Source organism: Miscanthus floridulus, chromosome 17, assembly GCF_019320115.1.
Source record: "Miscanthus floridulus cultivar M001 chromosome 17, ASM1932011v1, whole genome shotgun sequence".
Lineage (NCBI taxonomy): Eukaryota > Viridiplantae > Streptophyta > Magnoliopsida > Poales > Poaceae > Miscanthus > Miscanthus floridulus.
The window spans coordinates 66,351,184-66,371,858 of NC_089596.1; the positions used below are offsets into that span (position 1 = coordinate 66,351,184).

Here is a 20,675-nt window from a genome sequence, read left to right on the forward strand (position 1 = left end):
CCGAACACGGAGAGCGCATCGTCACAGGCTCACCAACTCTACTACTCTACTTTATAGACCTTTCTGTGCGTTGCAATAGGAACAAATAATGGCTTGATAACTATGAAAAGAAAATATGTGAGATCAACTTTCACATATTCAAGTAGCCCACATCTTTAAATACATGGAAACAGCCAACGTTAAGAAATGTGCAATATATATGAAAACTTTCACAGATAATAGCCCTTAAATACATGGAAACAGCCAACGTTTAAGAAATGTGCAATATATATGGTTTAGCAACTCTTCCTGAAACCCCGTGCAGTTTCGCGGGCTAGTGAGCTATAATAACATGTGTACTCATCAAACAGTAGAATACACCATATATATTAGAAGTCATGAACACGGGCACTGCAACATAGGGACCAACTCCATTAAATCATGGTACAAAAGGTAATGGTTTCAGGTCGAAATCAGTTTTTTAATTTCTTCAAATAGTGGATGTCACATTTCACAATCAATCATTAGCTTCAGTCAACAGGTAATTTGCAGGCATTGAGTTCTGTTCTGTATAATGTAGAAGTCTATGTATATTCAGCAATTTCAAAGCTATGGCTGTCCAAGTGCAATGGTTTCAAATAGCAATATTTCTGCACCCGTTCTGGATATAGACAGGCAAGCATTATATATTTGTATTGAGGATATGGCATGTAAATTAATATGGGTTTATTACATATACATAGATGTATAGTTCACCACTATACTATGATGTGTTAGCTTCCTTCATCTTGTTGACACTTGAAGGTCTCCATCTCATCCTGCCACACAGAAATATAAAAAAGGATTTATTGTCAACCACTCGCAAGAAAAATGCACGGTGTGGGCTGAAAATCATATCCACTATTATGCACCTAACACTACTATAGGAACCATATCAAAGCCATAGGAGAAGTTTAGTAGTATCTTCAGGCAGTAAAATAGATTCACTTTATTTCGGTCTTAGAAGAAGCATAAAATGAAATGTAATATTTTGATTGAATAGGTTGCCACAAATCAAGTGTAATTTTCCAAGCAATAACATGCCACTAACTAAAAGAATACATTTGTCAACAGATCCCTTATAAGACACATAATTAATAAGAAAGAGAAGTGCTTAGCTCAAGATACAAATAAATATATATGTTTGGCAGCATTATGAATCAGGAGGTACAGGCAACAAAAAACCACCAATACGTTAGAATTGATTTACATATTCAGGAATGTACAAAAGAGTACAGAGAGCTTTTCACAATTTAAGTGAATAAATTGTTCATGATTAAGAGCTTTCATTGCAGGGTCTCAAATATAAATACTATGTAGTAAAGCTAAAACTTTAATTATAAGATTATTTTCTGGTTCAAAGATTAAGGTCCCCTAAATATCCTCTGAAGTTCAACAGAAAATTAGATCTACAAGTATAGACAGACAACTTATACATTGCAAAAGTCCCAAACCTTAAATAGCTATGAGAGTGCATTATGTATTTATGAAAATATTTAATGAATCTCAACAACCACGTACTTAATATTTTCTGTAGGATACCCATTAAAGTCTTCTAAACTAAATGGCCTAAGACTAAAATGATGAGAAACACACATACCAATGGAACTTAATCCTACAAATATAGATCTTGACAAATAAGCATTGCTTATGAGGAAGTGTCCAGGGAAGAATGGTTTACACACAACACACCCCAAAAATAAGAACTGATATTTTCAGACAACCCCATGCATTTGTCACAAGAAAATTGGCAGGCCATAGGAAGAAACCAAAAGCCACAAGCATGAGCATTGAACGGCCAATATCCTACCATGATGTTATGTAAAGTATTAGTGGAATTAGGTACATGAAAAAGAAATATAAACATCTAACCTGTGGGGGCCACCAGAGCTCACCTGGGCACTCAACAATTTCTTTGCTGAAACCAACCTGGAAAAATATAACTGATAATCATTTATCTAGTATCTAGGATAGACTAATAAAGGGTTGCTTACCATTGTACAATTAGTTACCATCAATCCATCACAATATTTCATTTCCTAATTTTCACGTTGTCAGTGCAGTAGCTCACAGAATATAGAATATGAGGGTGTATTAACTTGATTATTCTCATATAAAGCATAGGCTGCATATTTATCATCAAAGGCATGATGTTTACAGTAATAAAGGTGGCTCCTCTCGCACATGCCACAAAGGAAGATTGGTTGCTGGATCCTGCAGTTATCAGAAAACCTGACCTCAGTAATGTTCCAGCAGCTTAAACAGTACTGCAAACATACAAACAAAAACAATTATAGATAATGCTCGGCCTTCAACGTGTGCTAATGTCTTTGTGTGTCGTGTGCCACTTGGGGTGTTGTTTATTGGGTTACCCTGGGTCTTTCCCGATTTGCATCGCCAGTTCATGTGTATCGTTTGGTTTCCTGAATGCAATGTTCCTCATGTCGCAGTGCATGCGCGTTGCAAGAGGCATAAAATCTCAAGGTTTTCATTATTGGTCAGTAACAATAGTGATGACTGTCGCCACCTCAAAGTCATTTGTAACATCACAAAGCAACCTTTTGAACCTACCAAGACACCTGCTCTCGATGACAGTTCAGCTCTAGTCTCCCAGCGCCATCACAAGGCTGGACGCACACTATTCATAGTGCCAGCTGCACCTCCTATCCCTCCATCAGGTGACTCTGCTTCTACTGGCTTTCCTAACAATCAACTATCCAGCGCCCTCTGCATTTGTTGCCAAACTGTACCAGACAACGGATAGATAGGATAAATACCTCATCAGTATCATTCAGAGTAAATCGAATTCTAAAGGCCCAATAGTTAACAGAATCTAGCAGTATCTAGAATGAGAAAGAGGGGATGGGCCGGAATCTACCATTTGGCACGGGCCTTGAGCTTGAGCGCGGATGGCTGCGGCGCGTTGTAGGGCTCCTCGGTGGCGATCTTGTAGAGGCTGTAGAGGGGCAACTGCATCTCCTCGACAAAGGCGGAGGCGGCGCTGAACTAAACCCTAGGCCGCGACGAAGGCGGAGGAGGCGGCCACCATCCTCGGTGCTCTCCACGCCTTCCCAGTCGTTGTCGCCAAAGAGAAGATTAATCAGACCAGGTCAGCTAAAATAAATTAATAGCAACTTTAAAGGTACTCACGTCAGGGGATTCAACCAACAGAGCTCTGAGCTCAAAATATTCCCAAGATGACCCAGGACACCTGCAGGTTCACCAGCATCCGAGCGCTGCAACAAGAAATCCAACACATATTAGCCAATTGGAAGCAATACTCCACTTACTATTCAAATGGTGAGATGGATCAATGAAATGTACCACTTCCTAATGCAACACACAGACATTTCCTGAACAACGTTACTGGGAACTGTAATTGCAAACTCAGGTGGGGTATACCAAAACCTTTTATTTTATATTTGATCTTTGTAGTATTTAGTTTGGATCAGATAAATAGCTGCTTAGAATTTTGAAGCATGGGTTCTATTTTGACCTATGGATGTTACCTACGTTAACATGATACATATACAATTGCCCATTAACTAACTTTTGGACATTTAAATTACAATTGATGAATTAGTACATGTCTTGAGTTGTCCTAGATAAATAGAAGTCCACTTAAAAACATATCAGAGAAAGAAAGCTCAGCAATCAGCTACTTAAAGATATTGTCAGGTAGGGAAAAGTTGATCCACAGGCCTACCTCAGCCACCACCGTTGCCATGGTTGTCATGCGTGCTGGTGCTATTAGTGTCCCTCTCCAGTCCTTCAGCACAGCCACCCTCTCCAACCCTGCAGCACAGACACGCTCTGTCGGTAGGCCTACTCAAGAAGATATGCAGTGAAGAATCTAATTTGATAGTCCACATGGATGTTATATTCTCTAATAATATTTTGCAAATTAGTTAGTCATTACTCTTCAGATATGAAACTGAATGAAGTTCAATTCCTTTTTCCTCACACTAGATTTGTTTTATTCAACACAAGAACAATTAAATCCATAGAGAAATAAAATGTTTATCCCTATCAATTTAACCATGTCAATTTATCCAACACCTTTGTTAGCAATGGTTCAATTTGGACCTATGGCTTGTTTCCTAGAAATTGCAGAACATGGACTGGAACTTTACCTAGCATCAATATTTTGACATGTGATTTTGATGTATCGCCAGTTATAAGTTTGTGTGCTTAGGAACAATTTTCTTTCTCAGGTACATCAAAACTCAAAAGTCTAGATTTTCAGCACAACCAAGAGTCCCCTTCCTAAGAATCCCTTCAAGCTTTTCATTCTTAATTTCAGCTCACTAAGTGTAGTTCCTCTGCTGACTTAATGGAACAGGGACACAATTGAAGATATGTCTGTCACAAAAAAAAACCCAAAACAAACATCGCCTACACAAGTACACAGGAAACTTGCACACAGAAAGCAGTAACTGAAACAGCAGACTTCCCTCACTGACAAAAACGGCACTGCCACACACTATCTACTGCCTGCTGAAAAACAAAGAGTTGTACATTATTTTTAATAGTATATTGGAATTGTGCAACCAGATTTTTTTCAATCCATGTGAAAATGCAAACCGGTGACTTTAGTAGATCGGCACCTAACACGTGAAGAAATTTGGACATCCCAGTGCAGCAGCGAATGTCACTTGGGTGGTGAGGATTCAATTGAATGGTTGAACCACGACCTTTTTTAAAATAAATAAATAAATAAATATCAATCACCCCACCCTAATTGTGCCATGAATGGATAGGATTTGAGGATTAGGTTAACACCACCAAACAGCATACAGATCCACAACTAATTTAAGGAATTGAGTCTGATGAGAACAAAAAAAAATCTTTCTTAGAACCATCACGCAGGGAAGCCAGAATCGCTAGCACGCGAAGGAACAACTCTCACCTGGGAGATAGCAAGCCCCCACTGGACCGAGAGAGAGAAGGACAGCGGCCGGCGGCTGGAGGGTTTGTCCGGTATAGGAAGGGACCGGCGGCATTTAGCACGGCGGGGATGCGTTGGGAGCCTCCATTCCCCTGCGCAGTTGAGGCGGAACTCTATGTTAGCACCGAGAAGGGAAGGATTGGGAATGGGGAAGGGTGGAAGAAGAACAAGGCAGATGACGGAAGGAGGAATCTTAGGGGCTGTTCGGCTGGCCAGCCCCCTCACGAATCACTGTTCACGTGGCTGGCCGCCCCTCACGAATCACGGTTCACGTGAACAGTGATTTCAGCCAAAGCAGTATTTTCCTCTCACACCAATCAGCTAGAATAATATTTGGGTTTAGCATTCAGACGTTCTAAAAAGTTTTCCTAAAAAGTGCTACAGTATCCATCACATCGAATCTTGCGATACGTGCATGGAACATTAAATGTAGACGAAAAAAAACTAATTGCACAGTTTAGTTGGAAATCGCGAGACGGACGTTTTGAGCCTAATTAATCCATGATTGAATACTAATTGCCAAATAAAAACGAAAGTGCTACAGTAGCCAAATTCCCAAATTTCACCCAACTAAACAAGGCCTCAATTTTGTTCATCATATGTTCTGTTCCCTCTCTCTCTGAGCTCTTCGTTCATATATATACAGGCCTTAGGCCATCGACGTGAATCACACGGGCGCAGCTTTGTGTGACCTATGATTCACGCCCACTCACGCGCACCGAGCCGCACGCTGACGTGTCGGACCGGCTGCTTCTCCTTGGCTCAGGCTCGGTCTGGTCCGTGGCGTCCGTGATGCGTCCAGGCTCCTTGTTTCCCTCTGGGTTGGTGGCTGACTGAGGTTCGGCTTCAGAGGCGACGCTGACATTCCCTCCCCGACGAAGATCTGCTTGTCCCCAAGCAGGAGCGCAAGGAAATCTTTATCGAAGAGCTTCAGTGTCTTCCCAGGTTGCCAGTGATCTTGGTAGATTGGACCATTGCACCAGCACCTAGGGTACAACTTCGTGGTCAGTGGTGTGGATGCGCCGCTGGAGGATCTTCAGTGGAATTTGTAGCCTGTCGAGAGTGTGGGGAAGATCAGCGACAGAGTGAGATGTAGGCACCGCCGTCTTGAGCTGGGACACATGGAAGACGGGGTGAATAGCTGAGTTCTCCGGAAGCTTGAGCTTGTACGCGACGTCGCCCACACGTCCGATGACCTGAAACAGGCCAAAGAATTTGAAAGCTAGCTTTTGATTAGCGCGCGGAGCCAAAGAGGTTTGGACATAAGGCTGCAGTTTGAGGTACGCACAGTCGCCAACTGTAAATTGGCGTTCGGATCGAGCCTTGTCAGCTTGTGTCTTCCTGCGCTTCTGAGCCCGAATAAGGTGCTGCTGAATGAGTGTGTTCATCATGGACTTTTCCTTCATCCAATCATCAAGATGAACTGAGGAGACTGAACTGTCAACAGAGATCCCAAAGTGTTGAGGGTGATGACCATAGAGCACAAAAAATGGTGAATGGCGCAGAGAAGAATGCCATGTGGTGTTGTACCAATACTCAGCTAGAAAAATCCAATCGAGCCACTTAGCTGGACAGGAACTGACAAAGCAGCGCAAGAATGTCTCCAGACATTGATTCACGCGCTCCGTTTGGCCGTCGGTTTGAGGATGGTAAGCTAACGACATCTGGAGAGTGACTCCGGCCAAACGAAAAAGCTCTTGCCATAGCTGACTGGTGAAAATCTTGTCTCGGTCGGACACAATCGACAACGGCAGACCGTGGAGGCGGTACACATTGGTGATAAATGTCTTGGCCATAGTCAGAGCAGTAAATGGGTGAGCCATTGGAATGAAGTGGGCATACTTGGAAAAATGATCCACAATCACCAGGATACAATTTTTTTCGCCCGACAGTGGAAGGCCCTCCACAAAGTCCATTGAAATGCTTTGCTAGGCCATACTGGGAACTGGTAAAGGTTGAAGTAGACCGGGGTACTTGGCGTGATCGGGCTTGGCTTGCTGACACATAGGACAGACAGTCACAAACTGATGAACTGATGATTTCAGACCCGTCCAGGCAAAGAGATGCTTGAGTCGTCTGTAGGTGGTAGGGAAGCCCGAATGACCACCCACTAGTGAAGAATGGAAGGCTGTGATAATCTTTTGTTGGAGAAAGTCATCTGAACCAACCCAAATATGACCCTTGTATCGAAGGAGCCCTTGGTGCAGAGAGAAGTTTGGTTCAGAGGTGGCAGAGACAACTAACTTAGTCATCAATTGTTGAGCCCGAGCATCAGAAGTGTAACTGTGGATGATGGCGTCAAGCCAGGAAGGTACTGGTGCTGAAACGGCAGACAGCTCCTCTGGGTGCCCTATGCGAGACAGTGCATCTGCAACCCGATTGTCAGTTCCCGGTTTATACACTATTCTGTATTGCGAACCCAGCAACTTAGTGAAAACCTTCTATTGCCAAGCAGTGTGAAGGCGCTGATCACTCAAATGAATGAGGCTTTTGTGATCGGTAAAAATGACAAACTCACCCAGCTGCAGATATGAACGCCACTGATCAACAACAATGATGATAGCCATGTACTCTTTCTCGTAGGCTAACAACCCTTGATTCTTGGGTCCTAGAGCTCGACTGAGGAACGCGAGAGGATGCCCATCCTGAAGGAGTACCGCACCAACCCCATAGTGAGAAGCATCTATCTCAATACAGAATTGTCGCTTGAAATCAGGTAGTGCCAGCACTAGAGCAGAACTCAAACATTTCTTCAGAGATTAGAATGCTATCTCATGTTCAGTAGACCACACAAACAGTGAGTGCTTCTTCAACAACGATGTCAGTGGCTTGGAAATGACCGCATAATGTCTAATGAAACGGCGGTAGAAACCGGCAAATCCGAGAAAGCTACGAAGTTCCTTGACCATAGTCGGCATTGGCCAAGAAACCACTACCTCAATCTTAGCTGGGTCTATCGCTACACCGTTAGCACTAATGACATGGCCCAAATAAGAAATCTCAGTCTATGCAAACTTACATTTAGACAGCTTGATGTGCCACTGATCTTGGGCTAGCAGGGAAAAAACTAGACGTAGATGGTCGAGATGCTCCTCAAAAGACTTGCTGTAAATGAGTATATCATCGAAGAAAACAATAGCACACCGGCGGAGGCAAGGTTTCAGAGTACTGTTCATGGCGCCTTGGAAAGTGCTAGGCGCACCAGAAAGGCCAAAGGCGACAACCTTGAATTCATAATGACCCACATGAGTGGAGAACGCTGTCTTATGCTCTTCACCTTCACGTAACCTTATCTGGTGATAGCCAGACAGGAGATCCAGAGTAGAGAAATACCGAGCACCGGCTAGCTCATCCATGAGTTGCTCAAACACTGGGATAGGAAATGCAGTCTTGACAGTCAAGGCATTGAGGCAGTGATAGTCCACACAGAATCTCCAGGAACCATCTTTTTTGCGTACCAGCAATATAGGTGAATTGAATGGTGAAGTGCTGGGTTGTATTATGCCCTGTTGCAGCATAGAGTCAACCTGAGATTCAATTTCATCCTTGAGTGCTGGTGAGTAACGGTATGGCTAAACTGTGACACGCCTAGCCCCTTCAATCAATGGTATCACATGATCACATGCTCTCTTAGGTGGTAGTTGGTCAGGTGGAGAAACAACTGAAGGAAAGTCATTTAGTAAGACACTGATGGCTGGAGGTAACTGACCCTCGGTGGCAGGGGGTTGTGGAGTGATACTGCATATGTGCACCAACAACTCATCATCCCTAGGAGCCTCTAACAATGGAGTGCCTTGTAACCAGACCGTTGTACCTTTATAAGGAATGACCAACCAGCGATGCAACCAATCCACCTTCATTGGACTGAAGAGTTGTAGCCAATCCATGCCAAGGATCATGTCATAGTGTGTGATGGGAAAAACCTTGAAATCATGAATAAACTGGTGCTGTTGAATAGTCCATAATGCTGCTGGCAATTGTGCAGAACACTGCATGAACTCACCATTGGCTACTTTGACAGCTAGTGAAGGACACTTAACTGGAATAACTGATAGTTGAGAAAGTAGGTGCTGGCTGATAAATGATGTGGAGCTACCTGAATCCAGGAGAATCAAGACTGGCTGCTGTTGAAACATGCCTTGAAATTGTAAGGTCTTTACCCCCGGTTGTGCTATAGTGTTAGAAGATAAGCAGTAACAAGTTTCTTCTGGCTCAGATCCCTTAGTGCCATCTTTTGTCATATCATCTACTGGTTCTTCAGAGAAAAGAGCATCTAGGAAACAAGTGATGTAATGCAGAGCATTTGTGGAGGAATCATAGGCTGTGAGCTGGTCAACAAGTTCAGAAAATTGATCAACATAATCTTGCACATAAGAAGTTTGGCGGATGCGGTTCATCTTGCGAAGGAGGTACTCATGTTGATCGCGATCAAAATGGGTATGTAAGGCTTGACAAAATTCAGACCAGGTCATGGTTTTCAGTTTGTTAGTAACTAATTGGATCCAGCATTTGGCAGGGCCAAGGAATTGCATGCGTGAGCACTGAATCCAGACTGAGGGATCAATAGAGTACATGTCAAAGTAATCTTTAGCGCACGTAATCCATAGTTTAAGGTCAGTGCCATCAAAGGTTGGGAAGGTCATTTTGGGAAGCTTGTCGGTGGGGTTACGGTGGGTCTCAGGTGGGCGATTGCGGGATAACACTAAGTCATATGCAGTGCCATGAAACTTAGGGTGATTTGTAGAGTTGTCCATACCCGTGATCGGGGAATGAGTATAGGTTGTGACAACCCCAAACTCATTCTCCTGGTGGTGAGGATCGACGCCGTGCCCATTGGGCTGAGCAGCCTTGTAGCCAGCAGATGCAGATGCGGCGTGCTGCTTCGACTTGACTGGAGGCTCGGTGAAGATAGCCGGCTCGAGGTGAGCGGCGGCGGACTCAATCATGGATTGGTTCCAGTACTTGTCGAGCTTGCCGATGCAAAGACGGAGGTCGTCGATGATGCCTTCGTGTTCCTGGCGCTAAGAGGCGAGATCTGATGCGGTCTTCTCAATGGAGCTGAGGCATGCATCCTGGCAAAGTTCGGAGTCGATGATCCGCTGCTCGACCGCCGCTTCGGCCTCCTGGAAGCGCTTGTCCAGGATTTCATCTGCTTCACTGAATCGCCACTCGAGGAGATCCATCTGCTCGTCGATTTTCTTTTGGGTGACGGCTTGTGCGGAGGCGAGTTTCTAGAACTCCGCCAACAGGAGCTGGATATCCGGATTCATGGCGCCCCGACGTTTTGCGGAACGAGTATAGTGGAAACAGATTGGAGGCCTTGGTGGTGAGGAATCCAGGTCACGTGTTCTCGACTCAATTCGTGGATCCAGGGATTTATGGAAATCAATCACGCAGCAGCAGCTAGCAGTGGCGCGACGAAATCTACCAACCATGGCAAGTTGCGAATCAGAGTAGAGAAAGGTAACGCGAAGGAGAATCGGAAGGCTCTGAATACCAATTGTTAGCACCTGAGAAGGGAAGGATTGGGAATGGGGAAGGCTGGAAGAAGAACAAGCCAGATGACGGAAGGAGGAATCTTAGCATTCAGTTTTGTTCATCATATGTTCTGTTCCCTCTCTCTGAGCTCTCCGTTCATATGTATACATGCCTTAGGTCATCGGCGTGAATCACACAGGCACAACTGTGTGTGTCCTATGATTCACGCCCACTCACGCGCACCGAGCCACACGCTGACGCGTCGGACCCGGCTGCTTCTCCTTGGCTCAGGCTCGGTCTGGTCCGTGGCGCCCATGACGCGTCCAGGCTCCTTGTTTCCCTCTGGGTTGGTGGCTAACTGAGGTTCGGCTTCACAGGTGACGCTGACACTCTAGGAGGCCGCTTGTACTCTTCAACGAAGTAGAAACAAACGTTCCCCATGTGGCGAGCTCGAGCTCCGGTGTACGGTGGCGGCGATGGGGAACTAGGATTTGTGAGGGTTTGTTGGGACAGGGAACTCGATCGGGTAGAGTCGATTGCGACTGCGAGCGCGTGGTCACGATGGAAACGGGGGACGCGCGGGCGCGGTGGTGTGGGTGAGCGTGGGTAAGGTGCTCGGACACGCACGGCAAGCGGCATGAGGGAGCATGATTGGGGGCGAGATCTCACAGGGAAGGGCCGGGTGGGCGAGCGAGGGAGCGCCGTGCGAGAATGGGTGGGCGAGCGAGCGACGAGCAGATCGCACGCAGGCAGACCGAGTCTACGGGCTCCTCATTCTCCATGGCCACACCGCCGTCGCGAGCTCCTCCCGCGTGAGGCCGTGCAGGGCGACAGCAGCCGTGTCCTCCCCCACGGGCGGAGATGCGGTCGGCAGGTAGCCCAACGTTTTTTTTCAGAATAGAAGAAAATAGGGCGCGGGGCGTGGGAATCGAACCCCGGCTGCCCGAGGTGCAGTGCGTCCGTGCGGGGGCGCGGGCGGGATCGCAGGGGCGGGGCAGAGCGACGACCGAAGCAATTGTCGCACGAAACGGTTGTCTTAGTTTTGTTCTTTTTATAGTTGTAATGTAATTGTAGGAGATATGCTCACTGTATGCGGATGGATAGTCGTGCGTCCGTGCCTGATGAAACGATCCGTTCAAAAAGCAACACAGCGTCACCCGTGCCGTTTAAATTCAGGGAGTAAGTCACGTTGGGTAGGGGTGTTCGGATAGTAATAATAAAACAAATTATAAAAGTCCTCCGTAATCCGCGAGACGAATTTATTAAGCCTAATTAATCCGTCATTAGCACATGTTCACTATAGCACCACATTGTCAAATCATAGGCTAATTAGGCTTAAAAATTTGTCTCACAAATTAGTCATAATCTGTGCAATTAGTTATTTTTAGTCTATATTTTAATACTCTATGCATGTGTCCAAACATCCGATGTGATATAGAGTAAACTTTAGGGGAGAAACTAAACAAAACCTTAGTCTTTTTCTGTAGGTTAAGATGGCCAGTCCGCCAGCCTGTCCACCCCACACCACTAGTGACCCCACAGACAACACGACATCGCAAGTCTAAGGACAAATCATCGATTTGTCGAAGCGCTCGCCTTGCTAAGTATAAAGTTCTAAAAGACTAGGATCGTTGGGAATGACATGAAGCTCAATGATGATAGAATTCAAGAATATGCAGAGTGCATCAAAGAGAATTGTTGCCAATGAATCTCTTCGAGTCACTCATGTGTACAAAAGGTCATGCTTTCTAGGACCTTATGGCGGGGATCCCTTTGCCTCTTCACTAGAATTCGCTGCTGATGACGAGCCTTCTATGTTCTTGTCAATTTAGCTATCGATGCCCGTCATTTTACTTTGTAGTGGCTTTGGTTTGTTTTTCTTTCTGTCGTCGTCATCATTGTCACTGACTCCTCTGGGGTTTATTGTTGTAATGTTGTTTCGACAGGTCTAAACTTTTTATTTTTAATATAATCAATAGTTCTTATGCCTAATTCGTTTTAAAAAAAGATGCAATAGTAGATATGGTCTAGTCAAACTATCTTAAATTTAATAAAGTTTATTGAAAATAGCATCAACATTTATAACTTTAAATATGTATATAATATAATAAATATATCTTATGACAAATCTAAGGATACTTATGTAGTATAAGTATTAATGTTTTTATAATAATTTGATCAAATTTAAGATTATATTATTTAACACTATCTCAAAATCATATCTTTTTAGAACAGAGAGGGTAATAGATAACTTCTTCAATTATCTAATTAGTAATTATTTGCTAGCTCTAAACCTGACTAAACTCATTTCTTTATTGCATTGGGGGACTCACTTAGTCATGTGTACCGTGCTCCCCTATCAGTTACCATCCGCGGCTTAATTTATCCTCGGTTATTATAACGGGACGTTCTCTTATATAACATTACAGTTTAGCTTTTCATAGAAAGCTATTTTAATTTTCTTTCTCCACATCTCCTCCCTCTTTTATATGTAGATAGACAAAAAACATAACATGAAATCGAAATCTATAAGATAGTTGAGGTGTATAATTAGAGTCTAGAAGCTGCTTCGTCGTACAGAAATCGGATTAAAGCGAAAGCACTTCTAAGAATATGCGATGACGTGGAAAGGTACTTTTGTTATTCATGCTTCCAATCCTTGGGGCTTGTTTCGGCAACCTGATTAAATGAACGGCTCCGAGTTGCTAAACATGCTCTCATGCTCTCAGCCACCGTACTTTGGCACCATCTCTCGTGAAGACAAAACAAGTTGAAAGCAATGACGAAAAAGAAATTCGGCAGCTAGTCTTCTAGTTTTTCTAGTCCTTGTTAAGCCCTCTTCTTGTCGTTTTTTGGTTCCTTTAGGTTTAAGGCTTTGAGTCAAAGAACTCGTGTATCTTTTGGCTATATATGTATCTCACGTGTATGCAGAGGCCGGATTTTATATCTATCTAAAAGATCTCGTGAAAATTTAGTGATACTGCTCCAGCTCTCCTCGTGGCGCCGGTCCGCCTTGCACGCCAGCCCACCACAGCCCACAGCCCACAGGTCACAGCCACACCACCAGGCGGGTACAGAAGAGGCTTGCCTTGCTGTCAACGGCTCTTGCATAAAGACAGCCAAGCCCCGCAAGCACTGCAATGCACAAAGTCACACCGCGCACGCAGGCAGCAACAAACTCCCGCAACAGCCAAAAAGCCCACGAGATAGAAAGCGCCTGTCCTCCCCTCCTCGTGCTACTCTCTCTCTTCTCGCACTCTCAAGCCTCGTCAAACCCCTCTCCTCTCTTCTTCGAGCTAGGATCCCACACTCCTTAATCCCCATCCATGTCCTAGCCCTCTCGCCGTCGCCGATTTCGCGACGAGGGTCGACAGGTCCATGTCGAGGGTCGGCTGTCGCGTTGGGTGGTGCGGTGAGGACGAGGAAGGCTGCCGCCGCGGAGATGCTGAATGCATCGCGAGATCCATGTCGGTCTTGCCGGCTCCATGGAGAGCGACGTCGAGTCGATCAGGTTTGCGTCTTGGATGCCCGCTCCTCTTTGCCTCGTCGAAATACTGTTGAATTCTTCCTGGCACGGCCTATGCTCGTTTTTTCTTTCCTTAGCTCCTTGTTTTTGGGGGTCACGAAATCGATGGATGCTCTCGACAACGTGTTCCCCTTTCGTTTTTTATGGCGCTGAATTCTGCTCTAGTAATAGTGGTAGGGCTTCTGTTCGTCAACTCTGCTCTAGCTAGTGGTGTCGATCAGGGCTTCTGTTAGTTCCCAGCAATTAGAGATACAACAGTTGAACTGTTGGCATGGGGCATGGATTTGGTAGCTTCTTGGTTCCGTTTTCCGCGGAGAGACTGTAGTAGTATTGGATTCTTTGGTACCGAATGCTTTCCTCTAGTCTGGTCCGCAACGCATCGTCGGATGACTGGTCTGGTGTTGTGTGTAGGGTGAAAGCTGCTTTCAGAGGACTGGCCAACAGTGGGTTGCATCAGTATATCCTAAGCAAGAATGATTCTAGCCTTGCCGAGCAAAGGCTGCGATTTGGTACTTGGTAGAACAAAAAAAAAGAAAAGAAAAACAATATCAGTTCGGTTGCCAAGCAAGGCGATAATAACTACTCCCTCCGTCCCATTGAAAGCGTCGTTTTTGACTTTTAGACTCCTTGTTTGACCGTTTGTCTTATTCAAATTTTTTATATAAATATTATTTATTTTGTTATGACTTATTTTATCATTAGAGATATTTTAATAGTAATTTATTTATTTTATTATTTACATAAATTTTTTGAATAAGATGAACAGTTAAATAAGAAGTCTAAAAATAAAAAACGATACTTTCCATGGGACGGAGGGAGTAAAAGAAAAGGCTTTTGTGAGCTATTTCTTGGACTGGCTACTTGACCATAGTTGAGCTAGCCAAAGGAAGCTTTACAATGTAAACACGCCCTTATTACCCTGAGGAACTAGTCGTTATTTTCTGTTTGTCCGGGGGTGTTACAGCGGGCGGAGGCGAAAAGCTAGAAAGAGGTGCTAGACTACACAGTTGGTGCTGAATTGATTATATTTTGAATTTGGGCCCTATCTTTCTCTTATGGATATAGATCTTTGACCGTGCGATGTGCGTTGCAACGGGTTTTTACAATTTATCTCTGAAATTGCTATTCATATTTTTTCCTCATCCTCTAAATAAAGAGGAATGCTATCCAACACTCTGAGTGTTGGAATACTCGATTTTTCTCTTCTCTTCCTCTCCCTCTCTTTTTCTCCAAATCCAGCGGGGGAGAGGCAGGCCAGCTAGCCAACGGTGGGGACGGCGGGAGGGCAGCAGTTAGGGTTCTGGCGGCTTAGGAGGCGAATGGACCAGGTCAGGACAGGGGCATCCATGGCCATTGCGGCGGCAAGAGGGGGAAGGAGAAGACGGAGGTTGCCGCGGGCGGTAGGGTCTGTTGCCGGAGCTCTACGGCCGTGGGCTGTAGGGCGGTGGGCTGCAGCGGCGCGTTGAGAGGAGGAAGAAACCATGAAAAAAATCCGGTGCTGGGAGAGCCCAAAACGCGAGTGCTGAGCCTCTAAATAAATCATATGGTGTACTGGTTTTCAGCAGCATATGAAAAAGTGTAGCCTGAGTTTTAATTATCCTTAGTCTTTTTTAAAAAGGAACTGACTTTATATAAGCACGGATCCTAAATATGGTAGAGAAAAATAGGAAAAGAAACAACAGAGGAATCTGGAGTAAGAAAGGAAGAGGAGCGGAAGCAACAACATTTACGTGTGTCCAATCTATCGATCTACTCAATAGCTAGCGATGCATCAAGTTGCTGATGACTCGCGACTGCTCCAAGAACGGAACTGGCGTGGTGGGATTGATTAGTACTACCACAGGAATATGGCTCCTCGATGAGCCGGAACGGATGTAGATGCAAAACCGGTGCTACATCCCCCTGCACCAGTTATTGCTCAGCCCCTGGGTGTTTATGCTTTAGCAGTGTCACGTTGAGTATTGGTTACTAGAAAACACTACTTGCATATTCTATCATGTTGTTGTTTGTTTGTTTTATTTTCCTACCACAACTTCAGAAGTAATCTTGTCCGTAGTACTAATGTAGATTTTTGTCCAAAATTTATGCTAATGAAAGATCAGAGACCCTTCTAATAAATCCAAAGAACCAACGTCTTCATAATTCCAACGTCTTGTGTAGTATTTACACCAAATTTTTTCAGCTCCAAAAACCAGAATGTTCTGAATATTCTATTGCAAAATTTGTCTGGACAAGCAATAGGAGAATTTTCACCGGAACTTCTGAGAAATCGGTAACCTTGTGTGAAAAGAAGTCTTCACTAATCTTTTTTTTTTTGCGGTGCTATCTAGAGAGCATGTTGTTATTTTTCCCACTTTATAACTTGAGTTCAAGCTACAAAGCCAGGGTATATGAAAATATGGGTGATCATATTACTCAAAACACATTCTTTATTCCATGAATTTGCACCTTTACATTCCACTGTTGCTAGATGAAATCTTCACCGTTACATGGTATTTCTATAGGTTATCATTGTTCTCAAGAAAGGGGCATACCTATTGGAATTTGGCCATAGAAGGAAGCCAAAATTTTGTGTTCTTGGACTTTACGGTGTGAGCTCTATTCTCATTTTCCTCATCACATATTTTTTTTTAGTCTGGCATCTTCTCTCATGTTATACATATATGTCAATTCCTCAGGATGGATCAGTACTAATATGGTTCTCATGGAATGAGAAGTGGTTAACGTCAAACCATGAGTCCAGAGACCAGAATGATTCCTTGCGACAGAATACTGTGAGTCCTGAATCCTTATACAAGTTTCTTGAAGAAAACTTAATTTGCTATTAATGGGCACAATCATGTGATGCTAAAAAATCTATGTGAGTGTTCGGCTACCATTATAAGCCGGCTTATAAGCTATGGTACAATATTTTTCTCTCCCAACAAATCAGCCGTATAAATTGGCACAAGCCGCTTTACGAGCAGCCGAACAAAGCCTACATTAGTAGAGCCTTTTGTTTGAAAAATATAACTAGGCTATAAGATTAACTTGCAAAACATAACTTTTGTTTTCATTGTAGCTGCTTATCTTTCGATAATAAGATACTTCGAACATTGAGCAATCTTTCTTAGAGCCATCGCCACAAATTTATTACTAAAATTGTTTGATTACTCAGTTCTACTGTATCTATCTAAATTTGACATAGTAAAGTGCAAAATCATAGCTGTCATTAGAAACTAGCTCCAACACAACTTGGAGGGACTATAGGAAGACAAGTGGGGTCCAATTCCTATTTTCCTGCAGGGAATTCACCTATTAGAGGATGGGGAGGGGGAGTTTTATTCCCACACTTACGCAAATAGGGAAATCTATCCTCATCGATGGAGCAGTACCATCCCCATTTTCCTCGTGGGCCTTGTTTATATGATATGTAGGCCAATTTGCATATATTACCTAATTGAAAATGGTGTGGAGCCGAGGCCCATCAAGTAATGTTCGATCTTTTGCCCCATCACAGGTAAACCCGATTGCCACATCCTATTCAAACTACTCCTCCACTAGCCGCTAGTAGTCCATTGCCAACATGTGAGCAAACAACATACACCGCACAAGCATGGACTTATGAGGTCTCATAGGCCCCTCTCGTCTTATACCCATTAGTTTGTATGGTAGCATTCACAAATTTGTCTCTTCTTTGTTCCACCTTCTCATCCTTTGAGGCTAGAAGATGCTACATCTTTGGTGGCCTACAAGCCATCGGCGTGCGCTCAAGTTTGTGACATGCACTTCCACTACGGTCGATGTAGTCACCTTGACCTCTAATGGTAACGGCCATCAACGATGAATGGTGGACGGTGGGTACTAAAGCTCCATATTGGGAGTTGTACACACTATGGCTTCGCACCATGCATCCATGATGTTTGATAGGTACTAGAGAAGCAAGTGTTACGAATACGACAGACTAAATTTGGTGATTGTATCGAGGCCCAATGGTGACTATATATAGAGTACATGAGAGATACAAGAGGAAAACCCTAGACTTGGAGATTACACTAATACTCTTGACTATTATACTTTAACACCACTTCACAAATGCAATGTGAATGCAATGTCATTGCATTTAGAGAGTTATTACTATGCAATAGTCTAAAAAAATACACTAATACATCCAATATCCAAAAAGGAAGATGTCATTGAAGCGTGGAACTTTTGAACAATGTCGATAAACTCCACAAGAGGATACTGCCTTCACAACCCATACTTCAACAAATACCTCAAGTCTTCACAATTAGTACTTCAACTATGAACCTCTCTTTGGAGACTTTGAACTCAATGAGAATATAGAGATGTGTCAACTCAAGCCAATCGAAAAATAGAGAGATCGATTATTGTTGCAAGACAACACCATTAGGATAGTATGGTGATGACGACAAATAAATGACCATTGATCATGACATGTAGCAAAATGGCTATGAAAGAGATCAAGAGGGTAGAGTCACATCAATGATGATGATGATTAGCAAAATCAACATGATTCAACTAATCAAATAAGAAGAAAAAATGGTTGGTTTGATAATGAATTTGTCGACACACATTGCTTTGACAAATTATAGGAGTGTAGAACTGGATTTGGATGGACACCGATGGTCCGATGCAATATATGCAACAAAATTTAGGAAATATGGCTTAAACACACTAGCAACAACAGACTCTGAAATGGAACTATTATCCTCTTGAATGAATTGCAGCATTAGAACAATATGATAGGGAGAGTGAAATACCCAAATCTCAGTACACACAGGCTTGTAGAGCTACTATAGAGGAGAAACAAACACTAGAGGAGAAAGGGGTGATATGTATCTCATGTTTTTGAAGGAAAAGACTCGCTGCCTCTACTTGACGAGAGCAGCAGATGGGTAGGCGGATGGGTGAATATGACCACGCAGACGGTCGAGTGGCCACTGGGTCACTAGAGAGCGACGCCACGCATGACTAGGCTGCTGGAGAGTGCGGATGAGGACTTGTGATAGCACCACACAGATGAAGGTCCCACCTCTATGTGGAGAAGACTCACAACGGCCCTACACACCTGCATGGATGAAGATGGTAGATAGAGAATACCACAATTGGTGTGTCGACCACAAGGAGTTGAGAAGCATGCGAAGGGTGAATCCATAACTAGGCAGCCTGCGAAGGGTGACCAATGGTGATCACATCGTAGATGATGGCACAGATGGTGTGGATGACAACTATAGATGGCATGGAATCGAGGCAGTGCACGGGCGGGCATCTATGATAGGGCAGAGTCCCCTATTGAATATCAAACAAGGGTTACCTAAACCCTAGGATTAATGCCATACAATACAGCTAACCCCCTAAATGATTCTTCTAACTAGCTAGGGGTTCAAGGGTTACACCCATCGTGTGCGCTCATGCGCACAATCTAGATCATCAAAGAAGCCCAACGGGCCTAAAGCGGGCCACTTCAGAGAAAGGCTTAGCGCCCGGAGGACAAGCCAAGCGAATACTGTGACCAAATCGTCCGCATTTAGGGGCTCGGTTGGGCTCATGGGGCTCCCGACCTTGGAAGCTTGCAGCCGACCAAGGAGAACCACTAAGGCCCTCACGTTGCTCGGGCTAGGCTTCCCACCTCGATCGACATGATGAATATTCTACCAAAATCTATCAGATGCTCTAAACTTGACACACAGGCAGAGCCATAGGGTGCTTGTCACCTCGCCCTAGGGAGACCATGTCTGCTAGCCTCAACTTTGGGTCATGCTTGGGGCATGATGCAACACGACAAGGATGGGTGCTCGACCACTATAAGGACATGCCTAGGCTCACTAGGCCTCCTTTGACATGTAGGCTATTTCCTTAGCGTGCGATAGACACCATGGGGAAGATGGATTTAGGCACGACACAATGACAACTCTAGCTCTAACGCATGATCTAAACTCTAGCAAAGGGTGTCATGGATGATTAAGTTCTATCGGCTACATCGACGAGGGACAGCACCTGACACTACCGCCAACCTAAGATCAGGACATAAAACCCAAAGAACTACATAGAGCTCTGTTTCCTTGTACTCCCAGTGCCCTCCAGTATATAAGGCTAGGCATGAGCTCCTATAGAAGAGATCAGATCCCAGATCAAGCGATCAAACCCTAGATCACCAACATAGCGCTCTCCTACCACCTCTTTCTCTCTCTCGATGGTAAGAACATGATTAAGCATTCTAACACGATGAACACCACTGCTAGATGTATGGATTATATGCTTGAATCAGGATAAACCCTTTATGTCTTAAGTGCTTATGCCACCGAAATCACATGCGTCAACCCACGTTAAGATCACTAATCAGTGCTGTGGAATCGAACCCATGATAGTCCCACTACAATAGGAGTGGATGTCTTGAAGATGGATCACTGCTGCAGGACAAAAAAGATCTACAAAGCTACCCTTAGGAGTGGCGATGGATTCTCTTAGGGGGAGCATAGTAGGGAGAGGGTAGTGGCCGGTTCACAAAACCTAGACCTATGATACCACCTTACGAATAAGGGAGGCTGAATTGGATGATTGTATTGAGGCCCAATGGCGACTATATATATTCTATTCACCTAACCGATCATTTAGTCTATTTGAACGATAAATGAAGGTTGCCCATGTCATTTAGGCCCTAAATGGTGAATTAAATTGTTGGACCATTTATACCCATCTAAA

At 44.2% G+C, this 20,675-nt stretch overlaps 2 long non-coding RNA genes across 5 annotated transcripts in view; one reads left to right on the forward strand and one right to left on the reverse strand.

Annotated features, from left to right (window-relative positions):
* Positions 1-541: 541 nt before the first annotated feature.
* On the reverse strand, positions 542-5,165 carry LOC136517030 (uncharacterized). 4 transcript variants are annotated; one of them, XR_010774178.1, is made up of 7 exons: positions 4,928-5,165; positions 3,725-3,813; positions 3,169-3,254; positions 2,897-3,085; positions 2,031-2,762; positions 1,891-1,947; positions 542-797 (listed from the first exon to the last, which is right to left on the reverse strand). It is a non-coding gene; the product is annotated as an uncharacterized lncRNA (long non-coding RNA). The 4 variants fall into 4 exon arrangements; XR_010774176.1 differs by having other exon boundaries at positions 2,013-2,762; XR_010774175.1 differs by having other exon boundaries at positions 543-797; positions 1,891-2,232; positions 2,590-2,762.
* An 8,469-nt stretch (positions 5,166-13,634) lies between these two features.
* LOC136514997 (uncharacterized) overlaps positions 13,635-20,675 on the forward strand; it is a 49,977-nt gene continuing 42,936 nt past the window's right edge. The window contains exons 1-3 of the long non-coding RNA XR_010773920.1: positions 13,635-13,955; positions 16,475-16,559; positions 16,649-16,744. This is a non-coding gene — a long non-coding RNA (uncharacterized lncRNA). The remainder of the gene's footprint in view (positions 13,956-16,474; positions 16,560-16,648; positions 16,745-20,675) is intronic.